General features: G+C 36.7%; 1 protein-coding gene across 1 annotated transcript in view; it reads right to left on the bottom strand.

Moving 5' to 3' along the window:
• The window catches only part of ATP10D (ATPase phospholipid transporting 10D (putative)), a 109,867-nt gene extending 93,798 nt beyond the window's left edge, over positions 1-16,069 (bottom strand). Inside the window, exon 1 of the mRNA XM_008062557.1 lies at positions 16,001-16,069. The gene's annotated coding sequence lies outside the window, so the exon portion shown is untranslated. The remainder of the gene's footprint in view (positions 1-16,000) is intronic.
• Between the last annotated feature and the right edge of the window lie 884 nt (positions 16,070-16,953).

A 16,953-nucleotide genomic window follows, 5' to 3' on the forward strand; every position in this document is an offset into this window, starting at 1 on the left:
TTCTCTACTGGGTGAAACGAATCATATTTGCTGAATAAAATCACCTTGGAGTTCCTATATTATCATTTAATATTTTCTGTTAATTGATCATCTTGAATTAAATCTTAAGCAGAAGCACATAGTTCATATTTTAGACATATACAAGAAGTCAGGCAAGGACAATATGTCACATGAAACATTGAATTCAAATAATTACTTTGATTACTGGTGATTATTACCATAGGAGGCAGCGCTATATATGTTCATAAAAAGCTAAGTCATACTACCTTTCACTTTTACCACTAACAAAGGTTTGTGATAGTTTTGTTATTTTTGAAGGACCTAAATGGAAAAAAGGTCAATTCTACTCGAGTATGTAGTCCTTATGCATCTTTAGAGAAGACTGCTTAGCCCAAGCGCATCCATTCAGCAAATGTGACCTGAAAACCTACCACATGCCAGACACTATGGTTGATGCTGAAGAAACAGAAACAAAAGATAAAGTCCTACATCACAGAAGCAGCTTCTAACTTGGACTGAGAGAAGGAACCCTATACAGCCAAGAGTGACATGTTTTATATCATGACTGGTGAACAGTCAAACGAAAATTTTCAAATACAGCATGTTTATTATGAAAAGAAGACAGGTAAAAAATAAGAATGTAGCATCTAGATGTATGATTTTATACTAGGAACAGTTACCCATTCTTACTGTTTTCAAACATACATTCAATAAGAGAGTATTTTTAATTCTCTTGCGATAATAAAGCTGTTATGTTTTATATATATAATGAATAATCCAGAGACTGAAAGCTTTAATGATTCTCTTTGGCAATATACTTCAGATATCTTTAGAAGAAACCACATCAAATGTGTTACTGTTTGTGGATGTTAAGCTCAAAGCTGGTTTAAGCTAGCAAAAGACAGGTAAAATGTTGCCATTGTATATGTGTATCTCTATGTTATTGAGAAGTAAAATTTTAAAAATCTCACCCATATTTATGATGAGTTCCTAATATTCCTTAATATATTCTTAAAGTTAAGAAAAAAATGTAAATATAGGTTTATATAGAAACATATTTCAAAGTACTGATAGCAGCAATATTATGTTTTGACTCTGGTAATCCTAGATGCTCCTAAAATAGTATGTTATTGAAATGACAGAATAGCATGTTTTTGAGATTTGGTTATTTAACATTAATGAATATTATTAATTTAACTACTTAAGATCATAATACTGTCTACCATGTTATAGAGACATGCCAAGTTCTATGCTGGGGATAAACATACATTAACTTTAATCCTCACAAAGAAGTACATACTATTATCTCCACTTAGTGATGAGGAAACTGACCTGAGAGTGTTTAAAAAACCCTCCCAAGTAGCCTAGCATGGTAAGTGATTACTCAAGCCTAATCCAAATTCCTCCGATGACCCGAGAGCCTCGGTAGCTATTGGAAGCCTCTGATACAGGGCAGAAATATTTGAATGATGTGTTGGCAGAAGGCACAGAGCTCAGGCAACTCACTAAGGTATGTGGGAGAGAGACTAGAAGAGGAGTAGTGTATTAAAAAAAAAAAAAACCCAAGTTATTGAGAGGAAAAATACTAAAAACAGACATCATTAGAAAAAATAAAGTTAACAAAGACATTGAAATATTTGCATATATTTATTTTTAAAACATTTCTTACATTCATTCAATAGAGGACTCTTTATGTGTATCTGAAATATGATCAATACATGCCAACTACAATTTACTTTTAAATAAGCAGTTCACTTTTACCCTGCTTCCAATATCCTCTGATGCCGCCCCTAAGCACCAGACCCACCATCTTTTCACAGCTGGTCAATCTCACGCATTCTTACTTACTCAGTCTAAACTTTATGGTCAATACTGTCATCACTTCCTTGTCTACTCTTTCAATTCCCCCTCCTCGCTTCTTTCTTGGCAAAACCCTTACCTTGATTACATTCAAATCAGCAATATCTAAAGCTCTACATACCCTCTTCCAGGACCTACAGGTTGAAAGTGGTTGGAGAGAAGCTCAAAAGATCCCTGATCAGTGTCACTTTAATTTCTTGACTGTGAACTACAGGTTGGCCATTCACACTGGCTGAATCACACCGCTTGTCTGGTGTATTCACTCTATCACTTTCACACACAACTGTTCCACATCTTTTCCTTTCTCTTCTGACAGCTAATATCTCTCTCCTAACTTGCTTCTCGCTGATGATGACCTTGTTTCTATCTTACTGAGAAAACGAAGGTCATCAAAAGAAAATTTCTGCAAGTTCCCCCACGCTACTGTTGTCTGGTACAGGCTTCTTCCCAGAACTCCAGACTCTGACCACTGAGGAGGTGAAGATGTGGCCCATCTCTACAGGGTGGCCCATCTCCAGATGGTAGAAAGGACAAACTGAGCTTCCAGCACTTTTCCCAAACCTGCTTCCCCTACGGACTAGCCCTGTCAGGTGACGGCAGCTCCAACCTTCTAGATGCTCAGCCCAGGAGCTTTTGAGTCATCGTTGGGTTCTGTCTTCCTCTCACAACTCACATGCAGTCAGTCAGCAGATTCTGTTGACTCTTCTTTTAAAATAGATCCAGAATCTCACCACTTCTCATCACCTCCATTACTGTCAACCTAGTCCACCACTAACAGCCTAGTTCTGTCTCAACCTAGGGTAGGTCCCGACATTTTCACAATTTAAAACTCTGAAAGGTTCCCATATAATGAGAGTCACGGCCTCCAGGGCTGCATACAGTTTGTTTCCTGTTACTCTCCTTCTCTGCTTGACTTTTCACAGCACGTTTATGTCACTTTCTAACAATGCCTATTTTACTTCTGTAGTTTAGCTCTTGTCTGTCCTCCTTCTCCAATAGAGTAGACATTTCTGTCTTTTTGGTTCATTGTTATACCCTAGGCCTAGAACAGTACAATATCAGACAGAGTAGACTTTCAGTGACTATCTGTGAAACAGACATATGAATGAATGAGTAAAATAACACCTGCTTACATGCAGTAAGGACTAGAATACCTTTGACAGTCTTACACACACCAGCTCTAGATATGATATAATTAGCTTAGGCCATTCATATCTCACTACAGCTTTTATGCATGCTAGTTATTTTAGTTTACATTAAGATCTAGAGCATGTGATCCTAAAATGGACACTAACGAAACTCTGCAACAGGAAGATGTAAAAAAAGGAAATAAAACAAGTAGAACTTATTTTTAGAAATAGCTGAGGTATTTGAATTTTATTGTTTTAAAATTCTGAGGGAGGAAGTTGTTCTGAGTAACTTGCTTTTTCAGACAGCTCAAGGTTTATCCCCTTAAATACCAAAACAATTCCATCCAGGTTAGAAATCATTACACAATGTGTGCCCAATTTTCCTATATGTGACATAGCATGTTAAAATTAATTGTCTTTTCTGAGAATTCAGCAGCAATGCTCTGAGCACCAAAGTACTCTACATAGTGAGGCATTCAGGGTCTTCAGAAGCATCTTCCTAAGTTTTTATTCCAGCAGTCGAAGATCTCTTTGTTTTGAACACTCATGCATGGTTTTATAAGCTTTTGCTCCATAAGCTGTTCAAATATCTGCCTTCATAATGATTTAACTCTTACTTCCAGCTACCTTAGGATAATGAATAAATGAAGTAAATTGAATTAATGATCTCAGAGGTCTTCAGGGAGAAGAAAAAAATCAGCAAGATTTATTTAGTGAAATCTATTTTCACTGTTCAGAGATCTTTTATCCTTGAATCTGTTCCTGAAAGGCTGCCATGTTCCAGACAAGCACAGAAACCAAAGTGATGGAAAGCCCAGTGTAAACCCTGTGGTTTTTACCCTCAAGGAGTACACAGCCTAGTAACAGATCAGACATGAACCTCGGGAGATTCCCTCCTTACCTGAAATACTTCAGAGACTAATTTCCAGGAGACAAACTTTTATATGTATGGAGCCAAGTTTCAGGGCATAAAACTGTAAGAACATTAAAATACTAACCAACTGATTAACGGGTAAATTCTGAAGTGAAGTTTGCACACAGATGATTGCTCATTTTGATAATCAAAGTCGGAATATCTTTTTGAACTGGCAGAGGAACACAAATTTCCTGCTGTGCTATCTTTATCATACTAAGGAGGGCAAACTCCAGCTCTATGTGATAAGCTTTGGGTATGTGTGTGTGGTGTGTAAAACATAATAAAAACACTAGATTGTGGTTCTAAAGTAGTCTTTAAAAGATTATTAGGAAGACAAAGGAGAATGAGTTAAAGTTATTTATTACTGACCATCCTGTTTATAGTTTTAACCAATAATTGGATAAGGCCTGGCACATAGCAGGCATTCAATTAATGTTTTTTTTTAATGAACTAACTAAAGGCAGTCAGGTTCTTGATGGCATAATATGCATCCCAGGAATGAATATTCTTCAAAGGATAAATATTAAAATAATAAAGGCCAATCAATTTTAAACAAGTATTGTTGAGTGAAGGAGTAGGGTCTTTTGCTGGGGTCTACTTGATCATTTCCATCTTGACCCTTACAATGACCTGAAGTCATCTCACTTTTGCCAGAGAAACTACATATATTTGTCGTCAGACTGTTGATGATGTAAGTTGGGGTAGATCAGTGGTCCTCAAGTGGGGTCAATTTTGTTACGTCTCTCCCCCCACTCAGGGACATTTGGCAATATCTGGAGATATTTTGGTTGCAGGCATAAGCCAGGGATGATGTTAAATATGCCACAATGATCCCGCATCTTGGGAGGCTGAGGTGAGTGGATTGCCTGAGCCTGCGGGTTCAAGATCCGCCTGGGCAACCTGGCGAGACCTCATCTCTACAATAAATCAAAAATTAGCCGGGTGTGGTAGCGCGTGCCTGTAGTTCCTGCTACTTGGAAGGCTGAGGCGGAAGGATCACTGGAGCCCAGCAGGTTGAGGTTGCAGTGGCTGGGAGCGGCCACTGCACTCCAGTCTGGGCGACAGAGTGAGACTCCAACTCAAAAAAAAAAAAAAAAAAAAATGCCACAATGTACAAGGCTCCCTCACAACAAAGAATTATCTAGCTCAAAATGTCAAAAATATTGCTGTTGAGAAATCTTGGGTTGGAGAAAGTAATCACATTTTTTTTTTCAAGACAGAGGTAAATGGCAGAGCAGAAAGAGTGAAGCTTTTCAGTCAGAGTCATGGGTCCAAATTCTGGCTCTACTACTCAGCCCAGTGTGACCTCTCATGTCAGTTTTTCTATCAGAAAAATGACAAATAGTAATACCTACTTTGCAGGGTTGTTATGAGGAGTTTATGAAACTGCATGTAGGGTATGTGACATAATAGTAGATCAAAAAATTATAGTTATTCTTACTATTATAAGACCACTTATTAATTGTTTGATGCCAGTATTTCTGCTGAGTGGGGAAAACATTTTAAAAATAAGGCTTGGCCAGGTACAGTGGCTCACACCTGTAATCCCAGTTCTTTGGAAGTGTAAGGCAGGAGGATCACTTGAAGCCAAGAGGTTGAGAGCAGCCTGGGTAATAAAGTGAGACTCCAACACTACTAAAAAATTTAAAAATTAACTGGTTGTGGTGGCATGGGCCTCCAGTTCCAGCTACTTGGGAAGCTGAGGCGGGAGGATTGCTTAAGTTTAGCTCAAGGCTGTGGTGAGCCATGAGCGTGCCACTGCACTCCAACCCGGGCATCAGAGTAAGACTCTAGCTCAAAAAAACAAAAATAACAATAAGGCTTGCCATAGATGGTTCTTAATGTTTTGAGGTATATTCCTGTAATGCCTCATTTGTGGAGAGTTTTTATCATGAAGGGTTATTGTATTTCTTAAATGTGTCTTCTGCATTTATTGAGGTGAGCATATGGTTTTTGTTTTTTAGTTTATTTATTTGGTGAATTCCATTTGTTAATTTGCATGGGTTGAAAGATCCATGTGTCCCAGGAATAAAGCTCACTTGATCAAGGTGAATGATCTTTTTGATGTGCTGCTGGATATGATTTGCTAGTATTTCATTGAGGATTTTTGCATCTATGTTCATCAGGAATAATGGCTTGTAGTCCTCTTTTTTGTTGTTATTTTGTCTTTGCCATATTTTGGTATTTGGGTAATATTGGTTTCATAGAGTTAGTAAGGAGCTGCTCCTCAATTTTTTGAAATAGTTACAACAGAATTAGTAACAGCTCTTCCATATATATATATATATATATATATATATATATATATGGAAGAGCTGTTACTAATTTTATATATAGATATATAAAATTATTGTCCTGTTCAGGGTTCCCATTTGTTCCTGTTCCAATCTAGGGAGGTTGTGTGTTTCAAGGAATTAATCTATTTCCTCTCATTTTCTAGTTTACATGCATAGAGATGTTTACAGTAGTCTCTGAGGATCTGTGGGATATGTTTTAATGTCATCTTATTCATTTCTCATTATGCTTATTTGGATCTTCTATCTTTTTCTTTGTTAATATAGCTAGTGGTCTATCAATCATATTTATTCTAAGAACCAAATTTTGGTTTCATTGATCCTTCCTGTGATTTTTTGGGGTCTCAATTTCATTTAGTTCTGCTTGGGTGATGGGTCCAATAGAAGCTCAAACCTCGTCATCATGCAATTTACCCATGTAACAAACCTGCACAGGTACTCCCCAAATCTAAAATAAAGTACTTAATAACAAAAATAAGACTTAGCAACTTAAATAAAAACTCAGAATTTTAAAGCTGGAAAAAATTTCTAAGTATCCAACTAAATATTTCATTTTACACACAAGAAAACAGAGGTTCAGAGAGAGACTGATTTACCTGAGATTATAGAACCAGTTAGTTGGTAGTTCACATAAAATAACCCAGCTGTTCTCACCCATTTTATTACTCATGCATATATAGATAGGCTTTTATTAATTCCTAAACTATGTCATTATTTATTTATTTATGTGTAATGAATTATTTAAGTACATTTGAATATAAGAATATTATGCCTGCTCACATTTTATAAGACATTGTGATTAGACTATTAAATAAACTAATATTTATTCAGATATCTTAAAATTTTCACAGTCAATTTGAGTTAACTTGGGGAGCTCTTGTTTCAGAAGCATCCTAACAAGTTCTAGTCTTACTTAAAATGGTCTGCTCTTTAACAAGCATTTTATAAAATCAATATTAAAAATGATTTATTCTTGTTTAAATATTTACATGAAGAACATACTTGGGAAAAGAGCCTAAATAAATAAGCCAAAGTGAACACTACAGATAAATAGGAAAAAAATATTGTCAACTTCACCAGTAACCTAAAAAAAGTAATTAAGGCAGAGTTTGCACTTTTTGTCTCTAAATGTAGAAAAGGGTTTCTTTATTCATAATTCTCAATGAAAGTCTGGAAAAGTCTAACCTGTTCTTACTTTTCTAGAGCATAAGACAGTATGCCTAGAGCATAAGACAGTATGTCCTCTCTGACCTTGAGTAGAAAGATGCTCAACTCAGCATTAGAAGGGCACTACTTAAATATTCAGAAATAGAAAAATTGTTAATTTTTAAAATATCTAAATGGAAATGTAAGAGACATCTGCCTAAAAAGATGCTTAAAAGAATTTAGGGCAAACTCCTCGGGTCCCCTCCCACTGTGGGAGCTTTTCTCTACTCTCAATAAATCCTGCTTTAAAAAAAAAGAATTTTGATGAATGAGAAAATGCTTAAGGTTTATAAAGTTGTAAAGCATAATTTAGACCTATATACAAGTATGATATCAACTATGAATATACATAATACATAAACACAGAAAAATTTAGAATATAATATTTTTAAAAACATTAACACTGGTTCTTTTAAGACAGTATATGAATAGCATATGTTTACTTTGTAAGTATCTTTTTATAACTGTCCATATTTTTTACCATGAGCATATACACTTATTTTAATCAAAAGTTGAATCTTGATTAAACTTCATATAATCATGAAGTCTGTACTTACAGTGTAGAAAAGCATGAACAGAAGTTAATGTATTGCTTCTATTGCATTTAAGATGTGGGACAGAGAGGTAGTTCTTTAAGTCTTTTGTTTTACTTTTTAAAATTAAGAATAACTTCATAAAAATGCAAGACAAGTACGCTGCCTCAACATTGAAAAAGAATGCTCACACCCAAGTCCACGAGTAGCCTGTGTACATACTAATAACATTGTATTTAATATTACATCAGAAATTTGTTCGCTTTAGTATATAAGCTTCTTGGTAAAGGCAAATATGTGTGTTCTTGCAAAGAAGTCTTAAATGTGATTATAAATGCTGCAAAGTCAATTAAAGCATCCCATTTTTATAAATCAAAAGATAATTACTAAAAGATATTTTATAGATGTCTGGTTACATTTTCAAAAAATAGCATACTTAAATGCTATATAGTTTTGGGAGACTCTTCTTTCTGAAAATTAGTTGTGAAAATATAATTTAAATAATATTCTGCAAAAGAAAGCTCAGATAATTGTTGTGGTAAAAACATTTTATACTTATGTAGGGCATCCAGGCTTCTAGAAGTCAAAGTAATCTCCAAATCTCAAAAACAAGTTGGCCGTACCTTTCAAACATCACTTTCATTGCTCCTTACTTTAGAAAATTAAGGTCAGTAGGAGACTAAAAACAAGTAGGTCAGAAGGTTTTCTTTTTTTTTTTTTTGAGTTGGAGTCTCACTCTGTCACCCAGACTGGAGTGCAGTGGCCGCTCCCGGTCACCACAGCCTCGACCCTGCTGGGCTCCGAAGATCCTTCTGCCTCAGCTTTCCAAGTAGCTGGAACTACAGACGCGCGCTACCACACCCGGTTCATTTTGATTTATTGTAGAGATGAGGTCTCGCCAAGTTGCCCAGGCGGGTCTTGAACCCTCAGGCTCAGGCAATCCACTCACCTCAGCCTCCCAAAGGCGCGGGATTACAGGCTGAGCCACCAAGCCCGGCTAGAAGATTTTCAATTCCTAATCAAGAACCTATTTCAAAATTCTTTCTGCTGATTCCTAGAATCTTCATAACATGACCAATCTACAATATTCCCGAAATGACCATACTCAACGTCACACTGGCCCAGTAAGATAAAGAGAGCTGGTGAACAAAATTTCCAGCAGTAAATGAAAGACTGAGTCTGATTTGATTAGATCCAAAGAATAAAAGAATATAGTACATGTTGTCTACAGAGGCATTTTGAAAATACCCTAGGCCTGTATCCCTCAACTTTATCACAGATCAAAATCACATGGAATTAAAACATAGATTCTCCCCTTCCCTATCTCACCTCTTCACAGCCCAAGCACACAATCACACCACTTTCTGACTCAGTAGTTCTGCAAAGGAGCCTGATAATGTGTATCCTAAGAAGCTCAAAGATATTGATGTTCCAGGTTTGAGGACTACTCTTTGAAAGTCATGGACCTAGGTAGCTCAAATCTACTCTGGAAAGATTTATTTTTAATTTATAATACAGATGCTCCCCAACTTATAATGGGGCTACGTCCCCATGCACTCATGGTAAATTGAAAATATCGTAAGTCAAAAATGCATTTAATACACCTAACCTACCAAACAGCATAGCCTAGTCTAGCCTACTTTAAATGTGTTCAGAATATTTACATTGGCCTACAGTTGGACAGTATCAACTAACACAAACCCTACTTATAATCAAGTGTTGCATATCTCATGTAATTTACTGAATACTGCACTGAAAGTGAAAAATAGAATGGTTGTGAGGGAACTTGAAGTACAGTTTCTATTGAATGCATATTGCCGTCACACCATCATAAATTTGAAAAATCTCAAGTTGAACCATTGTAAGTGAGGGACCAACCATCTATGCATTTTCCCAGGAATTCATTATTATTAAATATTGTTTTTATGTAGCTAATCCTTTCCATCTTAATGATGTACATGTTATTGTTTAAATAATCAGTGAAACTGCTTTTCTTATAAAAAAGAAATAGGGCAATTATTTTCTGTATGAATAACCGCAGACATTTTTAAAAAGCAAAGGAAAACAACATGCTTAAAAGAATGGAGAGGGAAAAAAATGATAGTAATAGGGAAATATAGTTATCTGTAGTTAAAATACACTGAAAAACTGTAGTTACTTGTAAGACCAAAAGGTTATGACAATAGACTACATCAAATGTTTTCTAAAGGTCTCTCACAGGTTATTGACCTGAGCTGTACATATGAAATGAATAAACACATACAAGACTAAAATATTGAATTATATTATGTTCTTTTCTTTAAAGAATATGACAATACTGGATATAAAATGAAGACAGGTGGACATTACTTCAGTTATTTTGGTTGAACTATAAAAAAGACATTTCAATCTAATGAACAAGATATTTAATTTCAAAGAAAAAAACTAAAGATTCACTTGTAGAAACTAGTGGGTGCCATAAAATATCTTATAAATACTGCACAGAGAAGTATTGCTTCACAATGGCTAAAATTTTTTTCAGCACATGACTGAATGCAATGAAAGTACGAATTACATACACCAATTACTTAAACTGTCTCAGTATTATGTAGATTTAAATCTTCTCTGAGGCCTGTAAGTTAAATATTACCAAATGTAGTATATAAACACCAATAAGGGACAGATCAAAACTATTAATGGTATTAAAAAGAAGTTGATGGTCTTCACTGGAATTATAAAATATATTCATGATAAATGGTCAATTCCAATAATTTCCTCAATGTTATACTCATGAAGACACATTCACTTTGGATAAGTACAGATCATCAAATGAGCTGCTTTCAAAACAGCAACAAATGCATCTGCAGTCAAAAGAAAGAACACAGCTGTGTAAAGAGAGGCAGAGCTGGTCACTTACCACAAGCTCTCAGTCTCTCTGTGCCTCAGTTTCCAAATCTGTAAAACGGAAATGGTATCAACTACCTCACACAATTCTGCAAAAGGAACTTGTTAAATAATGCACTGTGCCTAACACACTGAACATACAATAATTTCATTTTTTAACTAATATCGTGGCACTCCTACTATCTGCAGGCATTTTATATATACTGGAAAAAAATCAGGTAACAAAAAAGACAAAAATCTCTGCCTTCAAAAAGTTTTTCTTGTGCACATTTATGTTACCTTGTCCTAGGCACAGTGCTGGGCACTATGAGGATGAATGCAAGAGCCCCAGAACAGGTCAAAATACTCAATTCTATGAAAAATATAAATTAAAGCAATCACACGGTATATGAATTTAGGAAAATAGTTCTGTGGGAGGCATTGCATGAGGTCAGAAGAAGTAGAGAGAGAGGAGGGAAGGCTTCGAGCCCTTTTTGGATTCATTCATATGCGAGTCAAAATGAACCTTGGGAAATATTTAGAATCCCGACAGGAGAAAGGTAGAGATTTTAGAAAAAGTAACATGAGTAAAGTCAAGAAGGCCTGAAAGCCTGTGTTTACTGACGTGAGTGACACTGAGTGTTCAATATGGCTGCATTTCAGGTATAAATTAAGGAGTGACCGGAAATTAAATGAAAATCTATGTTAGGACCATACTGAAGTCCTTAACAGCTAACATAAAGAATGTATTTTTCATTTGAAGGAAGCGGGAACTCGTCAAAGATACTGAGGAGAGTGATATAACGTGGACATTTAAAAGGGTTCTTTGCATACCTGCACACGTATGTTTATCGCAGCATTGTTCACAATAGCAAGAACCTGGAAACAACCATGCTGCCCATCAAAAGAGGACTGGATTAAAAAAATGTGGTACATATACACGATGGAATACTACGCAGCCATAAAAAAGAACAAAATCATGAATTTCACTGCAACCTGGATGGAACTAGAGTCTATAATACTGAGTGACCTCTCACAGAAACAAAGATCCGAATATCACATGTTCTCACTCATATAATGGACCTTGAACATCCAATGCAATACTATAAGAAAATGACTGATGGTACTGGGAAACTATGGGGGGGAGGGAGATAGGATTAATAGTAGCAAATATCTGTCAGGGGATGGGAAAACACCTCTAATCAACAGGGTTCCTGAATGAAACGTAATTGTACACCTAACCCTTAACTGTACCCCACAAAACCATAATAAAAAATACTGATTAATGAAAAAAAAAAAAAGGTTCTTTGCAAGAAGTGTGAAAATACATTGAAATGAGGGAGAAAAGGAAGGGAGGTGACTCATCAGGAAAAACTGAGTCAAGTGCTTGGGAGCAGTTTAACAATAACCGACAAGCAGTGGGGTCATGAGAGGCTTCCAGAGATTTCTCATGTCTGTGACAAAGGCAACCCCAGAGGCTGGCAAGGACAGCCCAATCACCAGGCACCACACATTCCCATGTTCCCTGCTTGGCCCACCTCCTGTGTGGACCCCACTCCCATTCTCTGCCTACTCCCAACACCACACTCTTAATGCTCCATACTTTGTCCATATATTCCTATCATCAGCCCAGGCAGGCAAATAATACGTGACAAACTACACATCTGGGGCCACCATATGCCCTCACTCACACTAGCCTGATGCAAATGACGTGTGACAATCTGGGAGCAGAAAGCCAGTTTGGGACTCAAAGTAGAATTACTTTTCCAATAGTCCTTACCCTACTGAAAGCATTTCACTTTTCTCTTTTTCTGTGGTTTCAGCACCTAAAGGTGTAATAAGGCTTTAGAGTCAGACCTTTTTTTTCTACCTTGGTAAGTTCAAAATATTGATTTCTTAGCTAAAGGTCATTACAGTTTAGTAGAATCCTTAGGAAGAAAACATCTGAGAACAACTCAGGAAGGAATTTAGTAGAGAAGAAAGGATATTACAATTAAAATTTTCAATTGTAACATCCTATATATTATTATAGCCTAATTAAAGGGAATTAGAATGTTTAAAAGTCATGCTAAGTAATTACCAATCATATAAATTGAAGAAAAGACTTCACAACATTTTGGTACACTTCCAAGCTTATTTTCACTTTCCTTTTCATAACCACGAAAATTAAGATGATTATCCTACAAGTTGAAAACTTGCACATTTGTTTTACTAACAGAAATGTAGTGGTACTCATCTTTATTCAAAAAGTTCTTAAATTGAGTGAGTAGATTTTAGAAAAAGTAAATGAAGGTGTGTTCAGCTAGGAGTTATCAGCACTGGGTCCTTGCAGATGTTATCCACAGGAAATGAAAGAGAAGTGAGGCTCACATGAGTCCAGCACCACTTATTATTTCAGAAAACAGCCTAGAGCAGAAGAGTGAATGTGAGCCAAATGAGCTTTATCTTGTGAGATCTCTTATAATCCAAAGGTTCTCAGCAGCAAATATAATTCAGAAACAATGATAACTAACATAAAGTTATAAGTAATAAGGGAGACCATGGACTCTGTGAAAGAGGAGATAGGTCATATCTATGTGTTCTTCACTCTAGGCCAAGTTGCTTTATGGAATAGTGACTTGCTTTCTTTGACAACTAAAATGTACTCACTGTAGGCATTTTAGAAGCTACACATGAACATCATGCGAAAAACAGAATAATCTGATCATCCAAATATAAATACTATTAACACTTGGTTTCTTCCTCACCAATAAATTAGTTTCTGTACCTAGGCTGACTTTTTTTTTTTTCTTTTAAAACTGGGACATCATTTTGTAACTTGCTTTCTTTTCACTTTTCATGTCATGAAAATGTTCCCATATTATTGAATGTCTCCCAAACAACCTCATCTTTTTATTTGTTTTTCATGTTTGTTAATGAGATATGTGAAAATATGGTTATTTATTGTTAGGATGAGAGTCTTTGACTATAGGGAAGCTAAAAAATCTTCCCTTCCCCAACTTTGGACAGTTAAATTATTTTGTTCTTTGTGAATTGCCCATTTATATCTGTTTTTCACTGGGGATCATTTTTTATAGGGGTATTCATCTCTCCCTGTCTTAGCCCATTATAATAAATAATAAATTACCATATAATGGGTGGTTTCTAAACAACAGAAAATTATTTTTTAACATTCTAGGGGCTGAGAAGGACAAGATCAAGGTGTCAGTAGCATAAGCTTATTGGGCAGCATAGATGAAGATTCCATTAAGGTCATAACTCTTTTATAAAACTAGTATCACCATTACTTCTTACTCTGCAAAGCAATGAAAATGATTATTTCTATGGTTATAATTATTTTTGAAATGAAATAAATCTAAGATAATAGGGAGAGAATAATGTTTTCAAGGAGATGTACTCACAGCAAACCTCTCCTAAGTGATCAGGAAAGTTGCTCCATTGCTTTAAATATTGACCAGGAATAGGGACAGCATCCAGCTGTCACATATAATTGTTCCTGGAGGTGGTAATCAAGTCTCCTTTCTTCAAGCACTATTAAATTTATCTTTACCAATGCATCGTGCTCTGCGAATTCCCAAATAATCTTGCTTTGAGCACTTAAAATTTTTGTTCATTAAAAAACCTAATTCCAGTTATATCAAACAATATGTAAAACATGTTATGAAGGCTTGAATATGTGCACATTTTTGACCCTTAATTTAAAAAATTAATTCTAAGTACATTTATCTAACAGATGAGCAATTTCTGTTGTATAATAAATTATCATAACATTTGAAGCATGTTCCTTCATTTTACTGATGATAGTAAAATAAATGATATCATATTCCATTCTCTTTAGTCACTAAGCATGAAAAGTATTCAGTTTTTGCTAAGCCAAGGTCAAACATTCCCACATCCTGTTTTAATCTGCTTAAATTCTCTATCTTTGCAAGCAAATTCACAAATGTTAAATTAGCAGCTACAATGTGATTTTTTAAAAACTCCCTTAAACTTTTGAATGTTGCTAAATTATTTTTCCTTATGTATAACTTGATCTCATTTTAATAAAACAAATGATCTCAATGTAGGTGTGCATATGTATTTGTATAAGAATAGAACAGAGTCTAGAGGAAGCCATTACCACTTTTTGAGATGGATTGGAGTGGTGGGGTTCACACCAGGACACCGAAGTAAGAGTTACTCTGTTGCAGTGATCATGTGTTATATTTTTATTCTTAACAAGTCAACAATTTTTTTTTTTTTGATGATGCTACTCTGTGCAGAAATGTGACCTGATTTAAAGGTGATACAATATTGGTGGATGAGGAATCTCTATTCTAGTCCATGCATCTTTCAAGGTTGATTAGAGCCAGAGTTTGCTCTGTGTCTACAGACTTGTTTTTCTCCTAGTGAAGAATCAGCATAGAAAAAAAAAAAAAAGCAAGAGGAAACTTTGGTCATATGTATATTACATTCTAAATACCTGAGCTAACATGTCCTTATGTACAAGAGTAGTTGAAATACATTCTTCCTAAAGGCGTAGGGCCCAAGACACCAACATGATCTTTCATTCACTAATCAACTGATATATCGCTGCTGTACATGGTAAGTTAAAACTACATATTGTATAAAGTAAAATAAAGGGTGCCCCCCAATAACGACTCAGTTCTTCAAAGTTCATGTTTTGAGGAAGAATGGAAGCTTCTTTGCAGCAATCCGTAAAAATCATTTTTGAGCAAGGTCAACACAAACACCTTGTTTTCCCTAAGGGATCAACCCGTGGTTTATTCACTGGGCTAACTCTTCAACACTTTTCTTCTTCATAGCCTTTGAGGCAGATAGCCAAAATTTCTGATTTCACAACGGGATGACAAAGGGGTGTGTTTGTGTGTGTGTGTGAGTGTGTGTGTACGCGCGTGCGTGTGCATAATTCACCTTTTTGCAAAACCCAGCATTCAGAGTAGATTAATTCCTCGTAAAAAATCCAGTGATTGAAAATGGTGTAATCGTTTCTGTCTTCCTTTAAAAAAAAAAAGTCCAGTAACAGCCCAGAACTCTAGTTTTGAGTCATATCATCGAATCTAAACACGATTGAGGGAGGTTGGAGGAGAACCAGGGGAGAGGGAGAGAGGGGAAGAGAGAGAGAGAATCAGAAGAAGGGAGGGTGAGCAGTGAGTCAGGAGGCTAGGAAGCAGACGAAGGGATTCTTTCTCCCCTTACCGGTTCTTGCCTCGGCCCACATCACAGCATGATGATCGCGAGTCCACAGTGCAGGGAAAGAACCAAGCCCAGATCCGAAGAATGGGAGCACGCTATGCTTCTACGACAGCCATTTGCCTTTGGGGAAAAAAAAAATAAATCACTTCTGAGACAGCTCCCAAACTCAGCTGAGAAAACCGGCGCCGGAGCCCGGAGTTCGGGCAGAGCCGCCAGCCTACTTCCCCCCAGCTCCTCCTGCAGCTCCTCCTGCAGCTCCTCCTGCAGCTCCTCCTCCAGCCCCTCCTCCAACTCCTCCTCCAGCTCCTCCTCCTGCCCGGGTAGAGCCGCCAGCCTACATCTCCACCCACTCAACCCCCTCTCCCCGCTCCTCCTCCAGCTCCTCCTTCTGCTCCTCCTCCAGCACCTCCTCCTCTTTCAGCTCCTCCTGCATCCCGGTTCCCGCCGGGCTCCGGAGCTTCCGTGAACAGCCAATCGCCCGGCGCCCCGCCCCATGACGTCAGGGGACGGGGCCTGGTCACCGACACCTCCCAGCTCCAGCTGCTGGACAGTGCTGCCTTCTTTTCTCAGAGGATGCCCCAGTGACCTAGAGCCCACAGAATCTGACCTTGACCTCGCAAGCATAGATTGCCCGAGGTTGAAGGTTTGGCTTATTCTTGTGTCGCTGCAATTCTAACAACTCACTCATTTAGCTAAACTTAACAATTATTTTTTGGAAGGGTAAAGATCAAATCTAAAAATTTAGCGTCAGTGTTTTTATAAGTAAAAAAGAACTTGAGAAAAAGATGACAATTTCTATTTTTGTCTGTTTTTTCAATAGCCCTTCTGTTCCCTCACTCAGGATAATGTGACTTTGCCCATACACCTTCAAGGATCCATTTGCTTAAAACTCGCTTTATTTTTCTCCTAAATAAATTTCAATAACCTATCTGGTTTCTCAAAATTTATGACCAACT

The sequence above is a fragment of the Carlito syrichta genome, unplaced genomic scaffold (assembly GCF_000164805.1).
Source record: "Carlito syrichta isolate Samal-C Ts95f unplaced genomic scaffold, Tarsius_syrichta-2.0.1 Scaffold305745, whole genome shotgun sequence".
NCBI classification, from domain to species: Eukaryota; Metazoa; Chordata; class Mammalia; order Primates; family Tarsiidae; genus Carlito; species Carlito syrichta.